This window comes from Puma concolor, chromosome C2, assembly GCF_028749965.1.
Source record: "Puma concolor isolate L17-30 chromosome C2, mPumCon1.1.hap2, whole genome shotgun sequence".
NCBI classification, from domain to species: Eukaryota; Metazoa; Chordata; class Mammalia; order Carnivora; family Felidae; genus Puma; species Puma concolor.
The window spans coordinates 39649961-39675640 of NC_141675.1; positions in this window are offsets into that span (position 1 = coordinate 39649961).

Genomic DNA, 25680 nt, shown 5'->3' on the forward strand with positions numbered 1-25680 from the left:
AGGATCTGCAGGAGAATTTTCAGGGGCATTAGACTGGTACGCGGGTATTCTCTCCAGGTCAGGGTAAAACCTCTACTCACCTGACTGCCGGAGCAAAAATGACTGCCTGGTATCTGTATTCCCGAATATTGTCTCCTGGCTTCCCACGGGTCTGTGAGGTTGCTACTTTTGTTCTTTTGTTAACTGCTCCTACTGGCTATTTTATACTTTAATGGTTTGGTGAAGTACCCTTGCCTCTGAAGCTGCTAACCTGAGAGAGTAACTTCCAAGAATCTTAAGGTTGATTAGAATATTCACAAAAGTGTGACTTCAGAAAAAAAAAAAAATTAAAGGTAGTATGGCAAGAGGGAAGTATTTTTGTGTAATAAAACCAAATGAAGTCAGGATTCAGAAATTATTGAAATCCATTAAGTCATCTTAAAGTAGTTTGTGCATTATTGGTATGAGGCAAAAATTCAGACAGTTAATGGCAGGCACTGAGGCCAACACAATAACACCAGAATCCATTTTAATTGTATGAAAGGTTTTATATATTGAATCTAATGGCACCCTTCAAGCTCTTTGAAAAACTGAAGCATATTAGGAGATTTTATAATCTGAGGTAACCAATTATGACTTTTTAAATTCTTAGACCACAGTGAATCTTTCTATGGAGTGTTCAGAACTATAGGTGTTATGTAAAAGTAATTCCTTGCAAATGCACAGAACTGTGAAGCATCGTCAGTCCTTCTCTAAGGAAAAAGGGAAAAATTTGGTCATCCAGATATATAAAAGTAAAAACAAGCTGGCTGATAAAAATGTGGGGTCAGTTCAAACATAGATTAAACTGACTTCTTGATGAATTTGATAAAATGCTCAGCTCTCAAGAATAGAGAGAAGCCTATTTGAAGAACTGGGACCCGTGAGAATATAGAGGTCATTTCTATATTAAAGAGGACAATACGTTATTTGCAAAATGCTACTCTTTCTACACGTTTGCCACGAGTTTCTTGAAAATTAATGGTAATCTTCAGAAATAACTAACTGCTGTCAGTCCCTGTAGTTTCTGACAAGGTAGCTTGTACCATACTACATTCATTAGTAGGAGAATTAGAAAATATGTCAGCGGGACACAAAAGCTGATTGCAGATGTTTTCCCTCTATATTAGGTGTACCAATGGAGGGAAAGAAGTATTTTATTCAGGAAAACAGATACAATGAAGGATGATATGAGAATAACTTTTTAAAAATCCAAATGACCTTAGTTGCAAGTGATCTTAAATCTCAGAAATCTCCATTTCATTTTCATATTATTCATTGATTTTCTTTTCTATTATGCTCTCCCAAATACTTTAAAATACTGAAGTATCTTCTAAATCCTCAAATCAGGTTTCAGGAATTAGTGGGTTCATTGTTTTACTAAACTCTTTTTTTGTAATTTTTAAATGTTTTATTTGTTTTTATGAGAGAGAGACAGACTGCGAGCAGGGGAGAGGCAGACAGAAAGGGAGACACAGAATCCCAAGCAGGCTCCAGGCTGTGAGCTGTCAGCACAGAGCCCAACATGGGGCTTGAACTCATGAACAGGGAGATCATGACCTGAGCTGAAGTCACACGCTTCACCAACTGAGCCACCCAGGCACCCCTGGTTTTCTTGAATTCTAATTATTCAGATATAGTTAGCACATGTGTTTCCTCTAGGTTAACTACCTAATTAACTAAAATACTTTATTCTTTAAGCACATCAGATAATTAGTGCTAATAGTCACAATGATCACATGTCAATATGAGTTTTGCTCCTAATATCAGACCATATACTGAAATCCCAGGGGTAGAGAGAGTCAAAGACATGTTCAGGAAAAGGAGTCTGTGCATAGAAGATGTATACAAATGAAGTCATAGGATCGAAGATAGGGATTTGAGTGTGAAGATTTCTGGACAATAATAATAATCCCTAATGTTTATTGAGCACTTTTCATTTAGTCACTGTGCTCAATACTTAGCACAAATGAAGCAATATGAGATAACTGTTGTAACAGTACAAGACGTAGGCCCATTTCAAGATGGGTGAGTACACTGAATGCTGAGAGATTAAAAGCCTTGCCCAATGCCATACAGCTAGTAAATGATGGTTGCTTATTTCAACCCAGATTGAATCCAGATCCCGAATTAGGGATTCACAATACAGCAGAGCAGGGCGCGTATGGTGGTACACAGAATTGCAGGCAGAGGATCTTAAGCCATTGGAGGAAGCTGAGCAAATCATTGTCTCCAAAATAAATCCAGAAAGTGCTCTTATTCAAGTCCGTGAGATGCTGGGTAGGTTTACCTCTATATTTATGTGCTCTAGTTTTTCTGCTTTCTTTCATTTATGAAAATTAGGGCATTGATTTGAAACCCAGTTCCCCTAGCACTGAACAGGTCCTGCTCTGAATTTCAGGATGCCTGGGAAAAGCTTTGGTTAAGAGTAGATTCTTCCTTTCTCCGTTTCTCATTTCGTATTCCTGTGGCCTCCTGTTTGCTCTCAGAATTGTAACATTTCAGGTTCTGACCATTGTTTAGCTATATTGCCCCTTCTGCTTTCACTGTGAGAGTGACAAGCAGATGACAAGACAGGAAATGTGTAGGTGAGCTATTGCAAAGCTCTCTTCTGAAAGGAAGGTGTCACAGATTTTTAGGAGAGCACTCTGAGCCTATATTTAAGATGTTACCGGGCTATTTGATCATAGAAGTGTACAAGCAGTTGTTAACTCTGTTTATTGGTGTATGACTGCAAAATTCATACACCAACTTTAATAAAAGGCTTGGAAAATGTTACCAGCCCCTCAATGCCCACCGCAGCTCAGAGGAGTTCCAAAATTCTATAAATTGATTCAAATAAATGCCCTTCTAGTTTCATAACAGAAGGTACAGTCTAAGGCTGGGACTTTCTGTCCCTTTGTGTTTTCAAAGTCCTACAAAGATAGGAATCTGCATAGAGGAATTGAATTTTCTGGTTTTATTAAGTCATACTAACACAAGAACAACAATAATGATGATAGGTAACATGTATTGAGTCTTGTTCTCTGCTTCTGGGAACTGTGCTTGATAAACACTTTGAAGCATTTATTAGCTCATTTAATCTTTACAACAACACTAAGAAGTAGTATTCTTATCAGTGCCCTCTTACTGATGGGACTTGGAAATTTTTTTAACATTTATTTATTTTTGAGAGAGAGAGAGACAGAGACAGAGCATGAGCAGAGGAGGGGCAGAGAGAGAGGGAGACAGAATCCGAAGCAGGCTCCAGGCTCCGAGCTGTCAGCACAGAGCCCGACACAAGGCTCGAACTTATGAACTGTGAGACTTCAGATGCTTAACTGACTGAACCACCCAGGCACCCTGAGACTTGGAGATTTTAAATAGCGTGTTCAGTGTCATACAGCTGGTAATAGTCTAGTTTAAAACCTGCAGTCTCATTGAGGTGCTAAATTCTTATCCGTATCCGAGTAAAAGGCAAAAAATCCAGTGATTACCTGGATGTTTGGGCAATTGGTTGGTTACTTGCTGCTAGGATTGCAGTAACAAAATACCACAGCCTGGGTGGCTTAAACAATAGCCATTTATGTTCTCACAGCTCTGGAGGCTGGAAGTCCAAGATCAAAGTGTCAGCAGGTTCGGTTTCCTCTGAGGTGTTTCTTGTAGTTGGCCACCCTCTCACTGTATCCTCACATGGTCTTTTCTCTGTGTGTGCCCATCTCTGGCGTATATATTTGATTAGGGCCCACCTTATGATATCATTTAACCTTAATTATATTTTTAAATGTCTTATTTCCAAATCTGGTCACATTCTGGGGTGTGCTGAGGTTAGGACATCAACATATGAATTTTGTTTGGGGTATACAATTCAGCCCATAACACTTGCCATCACAGATATGAAATATCTCAGAGACCAAATTCTCATATTTAGATAGCTGAGTCAGCAAGTATAGGTGAATATAGGTCTTTGCTTTATTTGTAATGTTAGTATAAAATTACTGCCATTCATTAATTGAGTCAGTTTAAAGTACAAAGCCTCATGTTATTCAAGGAAGAATAAAGGGAGAAAGAATACCAAGAACTAATCATTATAAACTGGAAGTATGCAGTGTACCTCCATTTCTGCAAAAGTTTTTGAAAGTTTTCTAGTAATTCAATGATCAGCCTTCTTCTATAGTCACTGATATTTATTTATTTATTTATTTATTTATTTATTTATTTATTTATTTTTGAGAGAGAGAGAGGGAGGGGCAAAGAGAGAGGAGAGAGAGAATCTCAAGCAGGGTCCACACTGCCAGTGCAGAGCCCGATATGGGACTCGAAGTCATGAACCATGAAATAATGATCTGAGCTGAAACAAAGAATCGGATGCTTAAAGGACTGAACCACCCAGGCGCCCATTTTTAAATGAGATGTTAAAAAGTTAACGAAAAGCCTTCAATATGAATAAAGAATTTCTTAAAAACTGTAATTTTTCACTGTCTGAGCGATCTTTTCTAGTTCTACTCATTCCCCAATGTTTGAAACTAGAGACCTTATCGTCCCGTATTGCATTTGTGGAAAAGAAGTCATTGTTGTGTCAGTCTTGAATCTCACTTTAGAACAACTGATAAAATAAGAGTCCAGACCAGTGCAACTCACAATGCATTCTGAAGAAGACAAGTGTATGAGTTATTCCAAAACAGCAGTTCTCTTATCGACACATTTGGGAAATCGTACATACTGTGATCTCCTTTTGAAGCTTCACAGTGTGAATCTAACTAAAGGATCGATAAAGTCTTAGAACAAAACCATTTGATCAGTGTTTTTGAAAAGCAATATTAATATAGCCCCAAACTGGTATTTCTTGGACCCAGTAGGTATGTAAGGTGTTATACAAATCAAGGCACCTAGGTGGCTCAGTCCGTTAAGCATCTATCTGACTCTTGATCTTATGGTTTGTGAGATCCAGCCCTCGTTGGGCTCTGCACTGACAGCATGGAGCCTGCTTGGGATTTTCTCTCTCCCTCTCTCTCTCTCTGCCCTTCCCCTGCTTGTGGGCTCTTGCCCTCCCTTTCTCTCTCTCTCTCAAAATAAATAAACTTTTTTTTAAAAAAGATGTTATACAAAATGCTTTCAGCCTAACTCTGTTAATGAGTTAGTAGGGATGATCAAATAGAGAAGTTAAGTCTAATAGAAAGTACTCAGGAAAAGTACAGAAATCAAGTTATGAAGAAAATGAGGCGCAGTGTCATGCAAGTCAAGAATGGAAGAGGACAGTTAGAAAATATAAAGTACCTATGTACTCTAGGTACTATGCTGAACACCAAAGAGATCCAAAATGAATCAAAAATGACCTGTTTATAGACTTGAAAGGAATAAATAAGCTGAAGTTTATAATTGTGATATAGGAAGAGTACAATAGGAGTATAATCTGGGTATCATAGAGTCACAGTGAAAATTCAGTGTTTTTCATGTGGTTTTGCTTTACCCAGAAGGAATGGGATAAACCATACTAAAGGCCTGTGTGCACTAAGCAAAATTAAGAAAGCTGGCTTTGGTGACATTATCTTAGAGTTATCTAATGTATTCTCTGGGAATCAACTTTTAATACCAAATGGCAGGATATGAACATTAAATCTTTAATATAAAGTCTTTTTTCTTTTTCCATTCTTTTTTTGTTGCACTAGATAGAGCCCCGACATCTGAAGATTAAACAGTCCTGCCCTTTTGAGTTCTCAGTGATTTGGGATCTGGGATTATTGGGCCATTGATTTCTACTGTGTAAGACCTAGAAAAGAATAGACCTGAGAAGGTAAAAGAAAGAACTGTTTTCTCAGGAAAAGAAAAATAATTTTCTAAAGAGAACTCACAGGAAGGAGGGATTAGCTATGAGAGCCTTGAGATCCTGGCAGCTGTTTTTGAGAGAGGTTCTAAGGTATGGAAGAGGCCCAGAAGATAGTTGGATTAGCTCTAGGAAGTAAAGTCCTGAGCGGCATTCTTCAAGTCCCCTGTAGCTTAACGGGACTGAGACATAACTCTTGGATTTCCTGGCCCTCACAAATAAACACCTTCCATAGTCTGAGCTCCAAAGCCATGCCAATCTTTTCCCTCTCATTTTTCATTAAGGACTAACACTTTGTCATCATCTAGTAACTCACTTGTTTCTCAGCAGGAAGGATGCCCATCCATGCTATATTAGTTAGCTATTGCTGCAATAATGCTGTGTAACAAATTACTCCAAAACTTGGTGATTTAAAAACAATTGCCATTTATGATTTCTCATAAGCATATGGGTTGGCTGAGCTTGGATGTTCTGCTGGGCTCCCTCCTACACTTGAAGGGTGTTGGTAGGTTAGCTGAAGGATGGCTGGTCTCGAATGCCCTCAGCCGGGATGAATCTATCTTTGTGTTTTCTCACCTTCTAGCAGGCTAGCAGGTGTTTGTTGTCATGGTGGTGGAAGGTATCAAAGAGAGTGGAAGTGTACAAGGCCTCTTGAGTCCCAAATTCCTATTGTCCCATTGTCAGTTCTGCTCCATTCTGTTGTCCAAAGTAACTCAGAAGGCCAACTAGATTCAGTAGGTGGGGAAATAGATGCCACCTGGTGGGACGAGCTCCAAAGTCAAGTGCTAGACTAGGCCAGGGGAAGAATCTGGGCTACTTTAATAAACATACTCCACACATGCCTTTAAGAATAGGCTCAGCCCAAGGGCACCTGGGTGGCTCAGTCAGTTAAGCATCTGACTTCAGCTCAGGTTATGATCTCACGGTTCATTGGTTTGAGCTCTGCGTTGGGCTCTGTGCTGACAGCTCAGAGCCTGGAGCCTGCTTCAGATTCTGTGTCTCCCTCTGTCTCTGCTGCTGTGCCCCCCCACCCCGCCAACTCTGTCTCTGTCTCTCTGTCTCTCAAAAATGAATAAAGGTTAAAAAAAATTAGGCCTAGTCCTTCTCTGCTTATCACTCAGCAGATCCCAGGACACTGATATATCTAAGAAAAATAAAGTGGAGTCCTGGCTTCTTATAGGGAGTGGTCCCATCCTGTATTTGGGGAAAGATCAGTTGATTGAGCTCAGACTTCCTGACTCTGGACAGGGATTAATGACACTCCTATTTTAAACTTCAGAGCAGTTACTGATACTAAAAATGGAGAGCAATGTGGCACACACAGAAGACAGAAATTTAGGACAAAATCATGGACACATCTGTGGGAAAATAATTTAAATTTTAAAGCCAAAGGCAGAATTCAGAGTCAGAAGAGCAGAGTAACAGAGAGCCAAACCTAAAAAAGGAGCAGCCACATTATCCCTCAGGCACAAGCAAATTAAAAATTTAGTCGAAAAGTAGATGAAGCTCGTTACAGATTCCATGCCGCATCCTGTGACGGAGGCTGTTGCTCTGACAGCGTGTGCAACTTCAGCAGAAAACACTGCTGTCTCCAACTGGGGGCTCCGTGTCCTGTCAGGGTGCCGGCCTCCCTCCTTCCATCACCGCAGCCCTTAAAGAGCCCACATGGAATATTAAAGTGTTTGCCGGTTATATAAAATCTCGGTGGAATATATCGATTCTGTTCATTATTGTTAATCAGAACAAGCAGCATAAGATTCGTCTTCATTTAATCAAAATACACATACTTTAGAGAGATCACCACAGTTAAATAAGGGTCAGGGAACCAGAAATTTTTCCTTCCTGATTCTGGATCAGGCAAATTATAAAGGCAGTAGGATATGTATTAGGAGAAAAGGCTAAAGAAATGAGACTTAGGCTACAAGGCACAAAGTCCTAAAAAATTATTCAAGAATGGGAGAACTGATTATATAGAAGATGATAAGCATTTGCGACTTAATAGAAGTGAGATCGGTAGAAAGTGGATGAAAACTGTGGAATTAAGGAATCTGGCTGGATGGAAAGAAGATGCTCCTAATCATGACAAGTAATAAACCTCTGAATATCCTTGAACGTCAAAGAGAGTGAATCTCGATCCTCCTAAATATTTGAGACTTTATTTTACTTGTTTGATTCTATGCCTTTCCATTTCACTCATTATAAAAATGTACAAAATAGTTGCCTTTCTGTAGTGCCTCCCTGCTTATAAATTTGTTTTATGTTTATTTTCACATACCTTATTTTACTTTTTCCCCAATACCCCTAGGGAGTGGGAGACAGGCTTTATCATTTCTTGTGTGTGCTTAAGATAAAGAAACTGGCATCTTAAGTATCTTACCCAGGGTCAACTAGATAGTATTAAATCTGATGCTTTTTAAATTAAACATTTTGATCCAATTTGCTATTCAACTGTGGTATGAGTTTGCAATGAGGACATATTACTTATTTTTATTTATGGCTACTTGGAGGATTTTGTGGCATCCCCTTAGGTAGTCTCACCCTCCTGTACAATAAATTCAGTGCCTCCTGGTTGCCTATCAGACAATTTCCAGAAGCCTCAGCCTGGGCTTAAAGGACAACAGATAATCTCTTGCCCTGATCCTCCCAGTCTTCCATTTAACATCTCTGTAAGTGTTCCCTCCCCTGCCCCTCTGAGTACAAGGTAGATGGCATAGAATGTTAGAAATGGGGTATTCTTCATTCACATTTGGACTTCTGTTAAAAATTATAAGGAATTCTCAAAGAGAAAACTGTCTTGCCCATGTATATCTTTGTGGAAGGGGTATTGAATTAGAAATACCAGAGGGACGCCTGGGTGGCTCAGTCAATTAAGCATCTGACTTCGGTTCGGGTCATAATCTTACAGTTCGTGGGTTCGAGCCCCACATCGGGCTCTGTGCCGACAGCTCAGAACCTGGAGCCTGCTTCGGATTCTCTCTCTCTCTCTCTCTCTCTGTCTGTCTCTGTCTCTCTGTCTCTCTCTCTTTCTCTCTGCCCCTCCACTGCTCATGCTCTGTCTGTCTCTCTCTCAAAAATAACATGAACATTAAAAAAATTAAAAAAAAAAACAGAAATACCAGAGATACCATCTTAATATATAGATAAGCATTTTCAGTGCTTCTCCAAGCACTGCTGCTGCTCTCCCGGAGGGCACTTCACGGGCCAGCAGCATACTCTCTTTTGTTCAGGCATAAATCACGGAGTCGGAGGTGACAGGGTGAAAGTCTGTGCCTGGGAAAGATCATGGCTAGTTGCCTTTCACAGAGGAAAAAGGACAGCAGAGGCTAGTATTTCATGCCATAATTTATATATATATATTCTCCATTTTAAAAGTCCACTCTTTTTTTATGTCTATTTTACGAGGCAGGGAAAATAACACTACATTTAGGGTGAGACAAACCTGGACACACATCTCGGTTCTGCCAGGTGGAGAGTCTTGGACAAGTCAGAGAGCCTCTCCTAAAACCAGTTTCTTTGCTATCAAATGAATGCAGTCAGTTAACTAGCAAGGTGGTGGATAGGTTTAAATAAGCTACACTATTTAGAGATGTCCTTTCACACAGTGCTTTCCTGCACCTTCTAGGTACTCAAAGTATAATTGGAAAAATGGCAGTGTTCTTTGTTGCCCCAAATAGCTTCATTTTTGTCAACACTCAATCTCCATTGCTCTCTGTACCTCGTGCTTCTATATTAGAGTATACTAGAGCACTTCTGGTACTAATAGATTGATGATTTAAGCATGTATTGAACAGCTTTTACGTATTGAACTAGCTGCTGTGGGATGTCAATATATAGGCAACAATGGAGTAAGGCCACAGCTTAAAAAGTGTTCATTGGGGGGGTATAGGTTGTAAGCTGCAGTAAGATCCTAGTAAAAAGACTATAAGAGGTTGAGAAAGTCTACTGAGATACGGTGGAGCAATGTGACTTAAGTTGAGGCTAGAAAGATGAATTGGGTGTTGCTCAGCAGAGTAGAGAAGACTGAGCCTTCCAGGGTGGAGTGTGGCAAGAGTGGAACACAGATGTCAACACGGATGTGGTTGTGCTGTGATGAGAGTCCTCTCCCTGAGCCAACGATGGCTTTGCAGCAATAAGGACGTGTGAGAGCACTTGTAGCTTTGGTAGGGGAGATGCACAGAATAAAGGGCCTTCAAAACCAGGTGAGATTTAACTTTGACTTAAAAACAGCAAGGATGTAGTATGCATTCAAGAGCAAAACAGTGATATAAATGCCTTTTATCCATTGGTCATGTGTGGAATAAATCGGGTAAGAAAAGAAAAGCTTATTTAACAGTTTTGGATTCCATGCAAGATGTGACAGTGAGAGTCTATAGTTGGTTGCCCTGGGAATGAGGTCAGGAAGACTAGTGGTGGAAATGTGACTAAGAGGCATTTAGGCAAATTACCGACAGGACTTAAGGATACATAAGTTCTATAGGGAGACAGGAAAATTCCAGTGTTTCTGTGTTGGAAGACAACGTAATGGTGAAACTCTCATGAAAAGTTGGGAAGAAGATCTGTGTTTTGCGTAGATCATGAATTAAAATTTGAGAATGCTGGACTAATGTCCTCTAGGAACCTACTCTTGTAGGTACTGGAATCAACATGGTCTAAAGCAAGTTCCTGAATGCTATCCTGAGCCTGGACTGAAACACTAACTTCTAACCTCTAGTCTAATCCTTGTACCAGTTTTTTTTTAATTAAAAATTTTTTTTTAGCGTTTATTCATCTTTGAGAGACAGAGTGTGAGTGGGGGAGGAGCAGAGAGAGAGGGAGACACAGAACCCAAAGCAGGCTCCAGGCTCTGAGCTGTCAGCACAGAACCTGATGTGGCGCTCGAACTCATGAATCCCGAGATCACGACCTGAGCCGAAGTCAGACACTCAACCAACTGAACCACCCAGGCGCCCCTCCTTATACCAGTTTTATGCGTAAATGGTGACAGGAAGCAACTGGCACAATGAAAAGAGAAAAAAGACAGTGCCTGAATTTTAAGCCGAAGGAGATTGATTTCATTCCCTCATTGCTTGTGGGCAGCCCTTTCATTAATGGATTGATAATTACTGATAGTTATGCTGGAGGAAACGTCTCTTAGGGGTCTCCCTCTCAGATATGTGCTGAGGAATGACATTTCTTCAGGTAGCCATGGGTTTTGTAGGGTCCAGCCTTCCCCTGTCTTTCATAACCTTAAGTTAAAAATGAGCACATCTTTCCAGTTTCTAGTTCACTGAGCACTGAATGGCAAAACAAACAAACAGGCAAAAACACCAAAAAACAAAGCAACAAAAGCAACGATAAAAACCAAAACCCATGCTATGTCAAGATTCTCTCTCTCCTCACAAATTAACTGAATTAGGAAAACTGAAAACAGGTGCGTAGTTGAGTTAATAAAAATGCAATCAAATGCATTTTTATCCTATTCTAAGTCTTCATTATGTAAGGTTATTTGGCCTTTGCCTGATAAATTCAAGGTAAAGCAACTATAATTTTGCACCAGCTACAGAAGTATCCAACAGCTTTGATGCCTTCTTAATAACAAAGCTAAGTATAAATATCAAGTTACCTGATTTCCACCTTCATCTTCTTAAAACAAGTCAAGCATTCAGAAATGGGCCTTCATAACTTCTGAGTCTTTGCTCCCTTTCAATCAATAGTCTGTACCTTAGACTTTCCTGAAAGGCCTATTTACTGACGATTAAATTTGTTTTTGAATATTGTCTTGGTTTTCCAGAAGAGCAACCCAGCTCCTTCAAAGTTTTTAAGTACTTTTGAGGAATGACATTTCCAGATTTCTGACAAAGGTGATGCAGATCAAAAGCTATGTAGAAGGGCACCTTGAAAGCTGTCATTCGGAGAAGTCCTCACAGGCACGTTCCTAAAGTGGGGTTGGATAAGGCTGATTCCTCTTCTACTGCTCATGGCAAGGCTGTGGAAAACTTCCTGTTACATTATTACACTGGATTCTGTCATATCTCAATGCTCGTGACTTTCTCCTGTCAACACACCTACTCCACATGTACTAAGCACAGTATCTAAGTTAGAAAATGATAAAACTGGGGCGCCTGGGTGGCGCAGTCGGTTAAGCGTCCGACTTCAGCCAGGTCACGATCTCGCGGTCCGTGAGTTCGAGCCCCGCGTTGGGCTCTGGGCTGATGGCTCAGAGCCTGGAGCCTGTTTCCGATTCTGTGTCTCCCTCTCTCTCTGCCCCTCCCCCGTTCATGCTCTGTCTCTGTCTGTCCCAAAAATAAATAAACGTTGAAAAAAAAATTAAAAAAAAAAAAAGAAAATGATAAAACTAAAACCACAGGCCATTGATGGTCTTAGTAATAGAGGAGAGGGTCATGTGGCCACCAGATAAGTCACTAATACCATTTCATGAGCAAAGAAAATGATCTCTTTTAGTAGCTTACAGGGTATCCCACTAACCTTTTTTTCTTTTCCTTTAATGTTTATTTATTTTTGAGAGAGAGAGTGTGCAGGGGAAGAGCAGAGAGAGAGAGAGAGAGAGAGAGAGAGAGAGAGCGCGCAGGTGAGGGGCCGAGGGAAAGAGAGAAAGAGAGAAAGAGAATCCCAAGCAGGCTCCATGTTGTCAGCACAGAGCCCAATGCGGGACTTGAACTCACTAACTGTGAGATCATGACCTGAGCTGACACTGAGTCGGACCTTTCACGGACTGAGCCACCCAGCTGCCCCACCTTTCCTTTTTCTTGTCACAAACTGGGAGGGGAGTGAATACCAAGAAAAAGCTTTTGTTTCATTCCCTGAACTGAGAAGTATAGTGACTCAGTGTTTTCTTGCTGTTTACAACCTGTTCAGTACATTTTTTTCTAGAAAACCATGTGTGAAGATTGCTTCTATTTAAGAATGGTTGATGGTTTCTGCTGCTTCATCTGCTATGTATCTCTTTCTGATGAATGGCAGTGGCATAATCCCAGGATGAATATGATATAAGGCTAAGAGATCAACATTATTTTCTTGGTGAATTGATTACTTTCCTCTGAATTTATAGTTCCTACCAGGACTGCAAATTAATATGGTTGATGCACTTAGTTATTCAGATTGTGCTATACATTTAAATGCAGGCAGCTTAAACATTAAATGTTCCAAGTTTATAACTCATAATCAGATTGTAGGTCCTGTAAACAAGAGGAGGTGTTTGTATCATGTCTGAACAGAAAATGTTTTTGAAATAGTAGTGGATCACCATGCGGGATACTATATTCTGTAACATGAAACATATGGCTGGCAGCCATCTATTATTTACTATATCAACATGTATTCAATTCAACATCTGACTCTTGGCTTGTACCTAGGAGAAATGAATACAGGCAATAGAATGGGAAGGTTATATGTAGTGTGTATACGCATAAATAATAAATTATATACACATGTGAAATTAGTGTATAGGATTGACATAATTTTAAAATTGTGCTTATGCATATGCTAGAAGTTCATTGTACAAGGACAGTTTTCATTTTTTTCAGGGGTATGTGTGGCCTTTCTATGTTTGAAGGTGAGTTACTGGGAGAGGGCAAAGTAATCATAAAAGTTGTTATTTTTGGAGGGGGTGGCTGTTGCTACTTTTGCAAGTCGTAGTGTAAGTCAACATTGTCTTTACCCAAATTAAGGTTTTCAAACTAAGAGGACTTTTGAAATGACCTTCCTTCACCTTTTCAGATTCGAGGTCCATCAGTGGAGTGGGTCAGGCCGTTCCTTATGGGCAGAGCTGTGCTCTGATCCAGCTTATTGCTCTTCCTACTTTACATTTTGTAGTTGCTTTAATGACACATGACTGCAAGGTGACATCACAATTCCTGCATTCCATGGCTATTTAAAAAAAATTATTGTTTATTTACTTTTCAGAGAGATGGAGACAGAATGCGAGTGGGTGGGGCAGAGAGAGAGAGGGAGACACAGAATCTGAAGCAGGCTCCAGGCTCTGAGCTGTAGCACAGAGCCCGATGCGGGGCTCGAACTCACGAGCTGTGAGATCATGACCTGAGCTGAAGTTGGATGTTCAACCTACTGAGCCACCCAGGCGCCCCGCCATGGCCGTTTTTATTATGGTTGTCTTCCTTCAGGACTCTCCTGGGGTCAACGAAAATAATAGTTTGTTGGAATCTCTATTTTTAATCCGGAATTATGATATCCACCCACACAGAAAGAAGACATCATGACTAGGTAGTATCCTTATTTTTAAAAAATATTAAGGAAAAATGATTGTATTTTCCTTAGGTCTGTGGATACAGTTGTGAACAAATGTTGGGTCAAAAATGTCATTTCCTTTCAATATTGATCACCAAAATCACGAGAGATAAAAAGCCCACACTCATGAATAGTATTGGACAGTAAAAACCATTATTTTCTCAGTTATGATGGCAGGGAACATTCAAGGCAGGGTCTAGAAGCTGTCCTTTTAAATGAAATCTGAATGTTATCCTGGAGCATATTGAATACATTTGGGGATTTGGTGAAAGCATAATTTACTCTGAGTAATTTTTTTTTATAGGGGTGTGAAGAAATACCCTTTAACTCTTGAGATAATTGATGTCGTATGGGCAAATGTAATTGTAATAGAAATACATGTGCATATATTTAGATGGAACTTGACTCACGGGCAACTTTATTAGCCCAGCAGCTGCAGGCTGGAATTTATCACTTTCATATGACCTTGTTTAATACCCAAAACATAGAGACTGCTAGATACGATGTGTACACTTTTTCTTAAATTGTTGAGTGACTACACAAATCATATAAGGAGTAGCTGTTCTCCAAAGCTGAAAAGCTAGTTGTATATGGAGGTGGCTTCTTGGACAACATGACACGTTGAGAAAGTGGCAACATCTACCGTTTTGCAAATTTATGAATGGTTTCAAACAATAGTTATGAATCTGCAATGTGCATATCATCTGCTATATTACTTAGTGTTTACCTTTCAGGATATTCTGTTTCTCTAAACTGCAGGAGAAACTAGTTTAACATGATACCTTATTTAATAGTCCAAAGTTACCATTTGCTGCTTATAAATACTCTAAATGTCTGTTTGCTTTTGTTGTTTTATCAGTTATTACTCCAGAGAATAATTTGACTCAAAATCACTTAAATTTTTTTCCCATTTATTTTCTTTGTAGCCCCAAAGAACAAGATGTTTTCTTTTATTAAAAAAAAAAAAAATTAGAGGGGCGCCTGGGTGGCGCAGTCGGTTAAGCGTCCGACTTCAGCCAGGTCACGATCTCGCGGTCCGTGAGTTCGAGCCCCGCGTCGGGCTCTGGGCTGATGGCTCAGAGCCTGGAGCCTGTTTCCGATTCTGTGTCTCCCTCTCTCTCTGCCCCTCCCCCGTTCATGCTCTGTCTCTCTCTGTCCCAAAAATAAATAAACGTTGAAAAAAAAAAAATTTAAAAAAAAAAAAAAAAAAAAATTAGAGTTTATTTTTGAGAGAGAGCGAGCCAGCATGAGTGGGGGAGGGGCAGAAAGAGAGAGAGAGAGAGAGAGAGAGAGAGAGAGAGAGAGAGAAGATGAATCCAAAGCAGGCTCCAGGCTCTGAGCTGTTAGCACAGAGCCCGACATAGGGCTGGAACTCAGGAATGGCAAGATCATGGCCTGAGCCAAAGTCGGACACTTAACCAACTGAGCTGCCCAGGCACCCTAGAATAAGATATTTTCTTAAAATATGAGGAAACTTGTATTCATCAGAATGTCTTTTCCTGAGTTTTAATGTCTTTCTCTATTTATTGTCCATGCTGTGCTGCGGTTTGGAAAAGTAAGATGTTATCCAGCTGTTTTCTATCAGTTACTGAGAGCTAAATATGACGGAGGCTACTCTGTTACCCTCAGCATATCAGTGTCACGGCATGATGGGTCTTCAACTCCTAAATTTCTGCTGCTCTGGTGCTGGTCCATAGTGGACTCAGGGCTGTAAAAAAAAAAAAAAAAAAAAGGAGGGGAGAAGGGCTTTCTTTGCAGCCCACAACTCTGAGGTGCCTGCCTGGCTTCAGACCCAAGAGTCTTGCTGGGAGCTCTGCTATCTGAGAACCATTGCCCGTCATGGGTAAAAGCTGCTGCACTTGGCTCTCTCTTGCATGCACTGAGAGTAATGTATTCTTTGCTTTCTCACTCTGCTGGCAGAAATGAGCAGAAGCTGTTCAGAAGCAACAGCAGCAGAGGGGCCTCCATTTATGGTTCTCCATTTCCTTCTTCATTTCTCAAGTTCAGAGCCTCACTTAATTGTATTAGAGCTTTCAGCGATGGCAGATTATGTCTTCTCCCTATAATCTATTAGGGTTCAGGAAGAACCTTTCATTTTAATGGCACGCCTTCCCCAAGAAGAGAAAATATGCACTAAATGGAAACTCTAATAATGAACACGAACACAGGATTTAAAAGTATATAGAGTAATTCACATAAATTGTTTTTGTTATATTTAGTGCTCAAAACACTTTGCAGTAGGCATTATGATGAAATGGGGGCTAAAATAGCATAAGTGACTTTTCTCCCCAAATTCTACAGCCAGTAAGAAGTGGTTTTAGACCTTGACTCTGTGTTAATCTTGAATCTGTGTAGACCCCAACTTTCACACTTGATTCCAGGGATCATACTCTATGTGAGCTGTAAACCATGTATAACATGAAGTTATTATGCATTGCCACTCTTTTTTCTTTATTTTTTTTTAATGTTTATTTATTATTGAGAGACCGAGCATGAGCATGGCAGGGGCCAAGAGAGGAGGAGACACAATCTGAAGCAAGCTCCAGGCTCTGAGCTGTCAGCTACAGAGCTGGACGTGGGGCTCAAACTCACGAACTGAGAGATCATGACCTGAGCTGAAGGCCGTAGATTAGCCACCCAGGCGCCCCAATGCATTGCCACTCTTATTGAATTAGGCATATTAATGTTTTTGTATGATCACATGTTATATTTAATGAAAGTGTGTTTTAACCAATTTCATTTATTCATAGTTCTGCATTTTATTTCATGCAAATGTCTGTGTTTGGGGCATTACAATGTTAAAATCTTGTATACCACAGGCTGTGCCGGGTTTTGTAGGTCATCTCAACTTTGGTTGTAGTAAATCTTGCTGTTGCTATGCAAAAATCTATAATAAGATTCCATCTGCTTTTATAATTGCCTAAGAAAAATACATTATTGGTATCATTTGGATGAAGTAGAATTCAAATGAAATCGTCCTGATGAAAATTATTACTTTTGGAGCTTGCTTTTTATATTCTTATGAATACCTGATTCAGTACAATATATTTTCTAGCACCTATAGTGCTTTTGAATTTAAACATACTCTCTGCAGGGGCACCTGGGTAGCTCAGTTGGTGAAGTGACCTGACTTCAGCTGGGGTGATCATCTCACGGTTTGTGAGTTCAAGCCCCGTGCAGGGCTCTCTGCTGTCAGCGCAGACCCTCCTTCAGATCCTCTGTCTCTCTCTCTTTCTGCCTCTCCCTCCCCACTTGCTCGCATGTGCTTTATCTCTCTCTCTCTCAAAAATAAATAAGCATTAAAAAAGATTAAAAAAGGGGTGCCTGGGTGGCCCAGTCTTCAAGCATCTGACTCTTGATCTCACGGTTTGTGAGTTCAAGCTCCACACCAGGAGCTTGGGATTCTGTCTCTCCTTCTCTCTGCCCCTCCCCTGCTAGTGCTCGCTCACTCTCTCAAAATATAAATAAATAAACCTTAAAAAAAAGATAAAAAATAAACATGCCATGTGTATTTAAAAGAAATATATATAAATTCTATATAAAACTGTTTTTTAACCAAAAACGAGACATCATGGTTAGAGAAAAGAATGAAGAATGAAGAAATATATATTCTGATTTCCTCCTAGTGGGCCGTGTGAACCTCTCTATCATCCTGTAGTTTTAGAAGACTACAATGTAGTGTAGCTTAAGGTAAGCAGAACAAACAGAACCCATGGGATTTTTATCAAAGACATTTTTATTTTCTGTTACTGCTTTACTTTAAAATATATTGAAGGCAGCATTCCTATCGTTGGAAAGGACATTTTGACAGGTACGTGACATTTATGGTCATCCTCAGGTTACTGAAACTCTTAAAGTCACTTTGCATTGTTAATATGGCTTCAGCTCGGAAATTAGAAGGACCAGCCATATGTACCAATGAAAACTTTGGAGCTGAATTCTAGTTAAATTTTCTCTCTTTTGTTGGCTGGAGTTCTGCAGCAGGCTGTGGTTGGCAATGAGAAACAGAGAAAGGTTGTGTCTCTAGCAAAGTTTTTTTGTTTTTTTTGTTTTTTTTTTTTTTTTTTTATTTATTACTTATTTTGAGAGAGAGAGAGACAGACAGACAGACAGAGAATCCCAAGCAGGCTCCGCACTGTCAGCTTAGAGCCTGAAACAGGGCTCAAACTCACAAACTGTGAGATCATGACCTGAGCTAAAACCAAGAGTCAGATGCCCAAACGATGGAGCCACCCCAGACACCCCCTCCAGCAAAATATTTTTTAAGAGTTTAAAACATGGCTCTCATGCAATTGTGAAGTGAGCACATGACAAACAGTTATGTAACTCATTAATGAGGAAATGAGCAGAATGATAGAAATGGTTTAAGAGCGTTTCTGGAACACGTATAGTCACTAAGGTGAAGAAAACTGAACTAAGTTTCCTAAATTCGTAACAGGTTGTCCTAGAACTGTACCTTTTGGGTTGTATTTTCTCGTGGAAAGAAATCTGTGAAGTTAATGTTCACTTCTAGAGTCTGGGCCCTAAACAATAGAGATAGTAAGTGACATAATGATTCCTCTTGGGGAAGCGTGTTAACCACTGCTCCAGTGTGATACTGAAAGGAGAAGCAGTCTTTCTTTAGCCCTTTTCCCCAGCTTGTGAACACTTCCCCCTGGCATCCTTATTTTCAGGGTTTTTATTGATTCCTCCTTTTCCTCTTTTGCTCTATTTTCTTTCTCTCCCTGAATGCTCAGGACAGAGGAAAACATTGTGTAAGAAAGGTTTTCTTGATTCGTAGTGTCACACACTGGCATTTCACCCTGGTAGCCTGGTGGCTGTCTAGAGTTGACTCGGAATGGTGCTATTCTTGGTTCCCAGAGCATGCCCCCCACAACACCGCCCTTGCCAGGCGCAAAGGATGGTACTTCCCCTGCTGTGAGTGCTGCTTTTTCCTCTTGTTTTCCGTTGTCCCCCTCGTTCTAATGGTTTGTGCTCTCTTTTGTTAAGGACCACTCCTGGTCAAAGAAAACACTTGTATACTTTTTGCCCATATAAATTCTGGGAGGGCAGACCAATCCCAATACAGAAGCAACTCTCATTCTGCACCATCAAAGTAACTCCCTGGCCCATCTCTTTGTTTACTAAACCTCTTAGGTGGAAGGCAGATACTAGTTTACTGGGTCATCTTCAGTGTGAAGAGAGGCCCTTTTGAACCTCCTCCCTTTTGACTTGAGTTGAAGAGGAATGTCTTCCCTCTCTCCCTCTGGGGTACATGGTTTCTATAGGATCCTTCTTGCGGTACAAATCTTTCCTGTAAATCCTCCTCCCAAATTCTCACTTGGCTCATTCATATTCTTAATTTGGATTTAAGTACAAAACCATTTTAAATTTATATTATACTTGCCAATTTCCTTGGAAAATTTATTTGTTGGTCTTGTATCTTGCTTTTGGTGTCTCATGTCTATTTAATCTAATGTCTCCGATGAAACTTCTGCTTTACTAGTTTGCTTTACTAGTTTACTTCTGCTTTACTAGTTTCTGTTACTGGTTTGGGAGGCTAGGAGCTGTACTCAACTGAATTTTTCCCAGAATGATTTTATCTGCTTATTTTTGGAGAACTATCTGTAGGACACAACGAATTGGGGCAGCTGTCTTGGGGCCTATGTTAGGAGTATATGGGGGGTGTGGATGGGGAGAATGCAGGAGTGGGGAGAGGGTCTGGAGAGCCAGGTGATTGTGGAATATTTTACTGCATTCCCTGATCTAAAATGATACATGGAATTAGAGCATTTACACCAGCCCCCTTGCTCCCCCTCCATGCAGACCCTTTTCTAATTCCAAGTGCTCTCAGCTTTTTGACAAAGGGGAGAGTTTAGTGTGCTGTATTGTAATGGTCTGTAGATTTCTCTTCCCCCTAGACAATAATTTCCTTGAAGGCAGGAACTGTATTCACCTTGTATCCCCAGCCCTAGCCGCTTGTCTGCATAGTGTATACTCAGTAAGTATTTACGGAATGAATGACTGAGAGGGATGGATGCCTGTAGGATGAGATATCCCCCCTGGGCTCTGTTTTCTGGAAATGTTTTTGTCTTTGCTTTTCCCTTTTGTAGAAGAGTTGGAGTGAGGGAGATGGTGGGGAAATAGCAAACTGCTCTCACCATTGTTTGTAATAGCCTTTCCTCTGTTAACGTGATTCACCTGTGCCCTATGAAGGTTTGTGTAGGAGGAAGCTATACAACTATTTGTAAAAAATAATTGAAAAATACTGCACCACATGAATATATATACCCATATTTTTATAAATTGCCTTGTATTGAAAGGTTCTTTAAGGCTGTAATGTCATCTTTCATTATGTGCTGTATTCCTGTTTAGAATTCATTTATTCATTTGAATAAAATGCCATCTATTGTCACTATCCCTGGCTTGGGTGGTTTGGTCTTCTATTTGGGGGGATTATCCTTATTTTTAGTCTTTTATTTGGTACTCTAATAAATATTTTGAAAGGTGTCCCCTTGATTCCCTCTTTTCCTCTACTAACTGCAAAAGAAAATAGCAGCCTATATTTAAAGGGTAGACCTTGTTATCCCTTCTGGCAATTTCCCTCTCTTCCAGAGATTAGAGTTTACTACGGTACAGCAGCCCAATAGGATTGTTCTGGAAATGGATTTTCATGTAAAGTATTAACTTATGGTATTATGTGTAGCAAAAGGACAAGGATCAAAATATTATTAAGAGAGAGAAGCTGCATTATTATTATTTCTAATAGGATTGGTATAATAAATGGCCCTAAAAGACCATACATCTGTTCCGCTCAATGCTTGCTTTCTGAATTTACCATGAAATGTATTTCACTGATAAGACACAGCATTCAGATCCATTATTTCTCTAGAAGCATGGTTAAGAGATTTAAAGTACAAGATATTGCTACATGGTCTGTGGTACTTCATTGAAAGTAAGAACTTCATTCTTAAATTGAAGGAAACAAAATCTATATCCCACTGGTAAATGGTTTTAGGGGACTTCCCTTTATTTTTATTACTAAATATTGAGCTCTAACTAAAGACACCTTATGTAAGTTTGTATTTAAACAACATAGCTGCTTGTTTTCTGTCAGAAAAAGGGTGAATTTAAAACTTTTCTAATAAAATGTTATAGAAAAATTAAAATTCATGAGTGACAAAATCATGGCAACCCTCAAAAAATGGCACTTTTACTTTTCTGCCAGTCTAGAGAGAACTTTGAGTGGAACTGAGTCTGTTACTGAATACAGGTCTCTCCCTGATTCTAATGCATATTTTCCAAGGAGGGGTCGGGTGTGGTTTTAATACTAGCCCAGGATTAAAGGCGTGATCTCAGGTGGATTCTCTTCCCCACAGTGAAACTGAATGTGCCCATCTGTAAAATGAGGATGGAGGATATGGCTTTAATGTGGACATCAAAGCCCGAGGAGAACACTGACAGGCTAGAGTGAGGTATGTGGCCCTGATTTTGCCCCTTGCTTCCTTTTTCCTGCCTGCTAGTGTGCCTGAAGAGATCAGGTTGTCCTTTAGTCCATTGGTGATGGTTTCTCTTCAGTGACATTCCCTTGGAATGGCTCGGTGAGGCAATCCTAGCGACCACAGTGAGAAACGTAGACTTCTGACTCACACCTATTGAGTGGAGCTCTCCTTGGACTTCATACATGTATTTTAGAGAAAATTAGCATTTCAGCCAGTTGTGAAGTCCTGACCGTTTTTCTGAGGAGTTGTGAAATATATTTGGACCATATAGTGGACCGTGAAGTATACTTTAAAACCACATCTAAAAAAATAAAAATTTAAAAATAAATAAATAAATAAAACCACATCGACTTGAGGCAATTTGACTTGTGGATATCAATTTCGAGGGCTATTCAGTGTAATGGTCTTCCTCTCCCCAGTAATGTCCACCACCAAGCTCTCAGTGATACATTCACACTTGGCAATACGAAGGACATTAGATAAACTAATTCTGCAGTTTGACATTCAGAGATTTTCTGTTTTCTTATGTATAACAGCAATAGAAGTTTTAAGATGGATGGCTCTAAATTTGAATGTATGTTGGAGTAAGAAAAAATTGTGATATTTACTATGGGAGATTTAAAGGGGAAGCACCCTGAACTGGATTTCATTGGTTCTATGGTCAATTTTATATACTTAAAAAAGTTTTTGACTTCTAAATTCTAACCTATTTTCTCTCTATTCATATTGGTAATCAGTTTTGGTAATTTTTGGTGTCAAGTAAGTTTCCAAGAGTGAATCCCCCAAAAAGCATTATGTGTATAGGAGATACGAGATTAACTTAAGTGCTTTGAATTGTGACTATTATTACTCATGAAGGAATTACTCCTACATTTGAGATTACAACAGAAGGACCATGGGACTGATAAGAAATTAGAATTCATCATATCTAAAAGGCAGCACAGGTCAACAATAATTAAGTTCTAGAAAAGTTGTAAATACATATAAATATAATAAGGGATGGTAGAGATGGTTGACATAAAGAGATCATGAATGTAAATGAAGGATAAAGTTATTAGGGATAACATGTTAGCTCCCATTAGAAAATGGTTCAGTAATGATTGCTTGGATCTCATCTCACTTTGGCTTCTCCCACTATTTTCTATTCGGTCAATTTCTTACAGCCATTGGGAAGGGACCCAAAAGAAGAAAATTTTACTGTGTTGTGGACAGAAAGATGCCCGGTAAATAATAAGAATTTTGGTACAGAAGCCCCAGATTTCTTATAAATTACAGTATCTTGACTCAATAATATATTTTTTTTATTTTATTTATCTGCAAAGATGGTGGTTGCCAAGTTCATGTGCTTCCTATATAAAATATGGATGCGGCACAGGAGAGGCAAAAGGCCTCTCTCCATTTTGTGCTCTGACCTGTCTTCTAATCCCAAACTCCAAAAAAAAATATATTCTTAATATATATTTTAATAGAAATATACAATTAATAGAAATATACAATTCAAGAGCACATTTGTTCCCATGAAATTTCTTTACAATTTTGAACTGCAAGATACCAAGATATTATTTTTTTATTTTCCATCCTTTTGTTTCCAAAGCTGTGTCTTTGTAATCCTAATATCTAGAGAATAAGATATGTATACAGGTTTTTTGGTTCTCTCTGATTAACATCTGAATTCTATGTAACAAAGAGGTACATAATAGAATCAGACTTCTTCTGAGCTAGACATAGCTGTTAGTGGTAATGATTATATCCTTGCTTGTTACTGCATTTTTTTTGGTTGAACTATTTCAGTGAAAACTCTTTAAAAAAAATTTTTTTTTAATGTTTATCATTGAGAGAGACAGACAGAGAGAAAGCACACATGAGTGGGGGGGGGGGGGCGGTGGGGATGGGCAGAGATAGGGAGACACAGAATCCCAAGCAGCTTCAGTCTCTGAGCTGTCAGCAGAGATCCCAGTGCGGAGCTGGAACCCACAAACTGGGAGATCATAACCTGAGCCAATGTCAGATGCTTACCTGACTGAGCCACCCAGGCACCCCACAGTGAAAATTCTTAATAAGAAAAACAACAGGTATCAGGGCACCTGGGTGGCTTAGTTGGTGAAGCATCCAACTGTTGATCTCAGCTCAGGTCATGACCTCATGGTTTGTGAGTTTGAGCCCTGTGCTGTCTGCACTGTCAGTGCAGAGCCTGCTTGGTATTTTGTCTCTCCCTTTCTCTGCCCCTTCCCCGCTTGCTCTCTCTCTCTCTTTCTCAAAATAAATAAATAAACTAAGAGAAAAAAAAAAGAAAAACAAGAGGTATTATTTTTTTATCCATCAAATTCCAAATTGTTTAACTTAGGGACTAATGAGAAATACATTTAGGGCCGCTGTATCATTTGACATTTGAATGTTAGGTCTAATATTTTTTTGAGGAAGAGTCTTTGTCTGTATCATATGCATTCTCACAACTCCTTAAGTTAATTTGGAATTCGCTGGATTAAAAAAAATACTACCTGTTGTTTTTCTTATTAAGAGTTTCCTTAACAATATTTCTATTAAAAAAAAACAGTGAAAAGTAAGGAAATAACCATTACTAGGATTAGCTATGTCTGGCTCCCGAGAACGTAAGCTAAAATACACACACACACACACACACACACACACGCACACACACACACACACAGTTACACCTAGTATGCCTGCTGAAGACATTGCTATACAGTTTTAGTATATGAGCTTCTGGCTTTATTTGCATATTACAAGGAAATTAATATAGAATTACATCTAAATGATACTATGTTTTATTCCTAAACTGCTATGAAGGAGATGTTGCATAGATCTTAAAATGGGATAATAAGCACTGTGAGAGCCTTCCCCCCAAAACCAAAAAACAAAATAAACTCTGCAGTTACTAGGTAGTAACTTTTGGGGGACAATATTGTTAAAATGTTATAATATTTAAGAAAGAAAAAGATTCCAAAGGCAAAAATCTCATACACATTTTGCTATAGCTTACATATGTGGCTGAACGGTAATTTCATAAATTATGTTCAAATAATTTGTTGTAAGGTAACATCTATCAAAAAAGGACCTCTATAAAAAGATGTGTTTTGTCTTCTACCTCATTCAAAATAACTTTTTTCCCCTCCATTTTCGTTTAAATTCCTAGTTTTACATTGTCATAATGCTTGACTTTGTGTTACCTCATGAAGTGCTTCATGATCATATAATTGGGGCTAAGTAGGAACTAAATGCACCTAAGCTTAATGGTTGCTGCTCACCAACTACGTAATTATCGTCAGGGAGGCTAAAAATGCAGAATGTCTGTCAAATAGAAAAGAAGTACACAGGGGTGCAGCGGTGGGGAAGATGGAAATCACAGCTGGAGGTAATGATTACTCTGAGTCTCTTGCTACAGCAAACATAGCATTTGGAAATTCATGAACATTCCTTTTAAATGCTCAAAAGTCTTTGCAAAACAAACCATACATTAACTAAAACACTCATGACTGCACTGCCTACACACTAAGCCACCAGTAATTTGGGGGAAGTTTCTTTCAATCCAACATCAAAAGAAAGAACTGAAAATCTTTTATTTCAGATTTGGCTTTTGTGACAAATAAGTTTGACATAAATAAAACAGATAGTTCCACTTCTCTGACACCTAGCATTCAGTGCTATGCCACATAATTTTCCTAGGAAATAGTTAATTTTAAGTGTAATATACATCCAGTAAGAATGATAATAAAGTGGCCATGTTTTGCTAAACAATACACAGTATGTGAGCCTTAACTTTCTGGAGTTTCTTCTACAAAAAAAAAAAATAATAATAAATAAATAAATCACCCAGACTCATTCTTTAAGAATCCTTTTGAATTTGTATGCCCCTCTTTGAGGGAGAATAATTAACCTCTTGGCTTATCCAGTAAGAAGTGAGATGGTCTCACATTCATGCCAGTCCACATGCCCCTCTCCTGTTCCAGTGCCACCATGAGCCACTGTTCGCTTTGGTGTTGGCCACCCCACTGCCCTCTGGGACATAGGAAGACAGCCTCCTGAACTGGCAGCAGTTGAGGATATAGATGGACAAACCACAATTTCCTTTACTCCTTTGGCTCCTGGTAAGTGGTCAGTATATATTTTATGAAT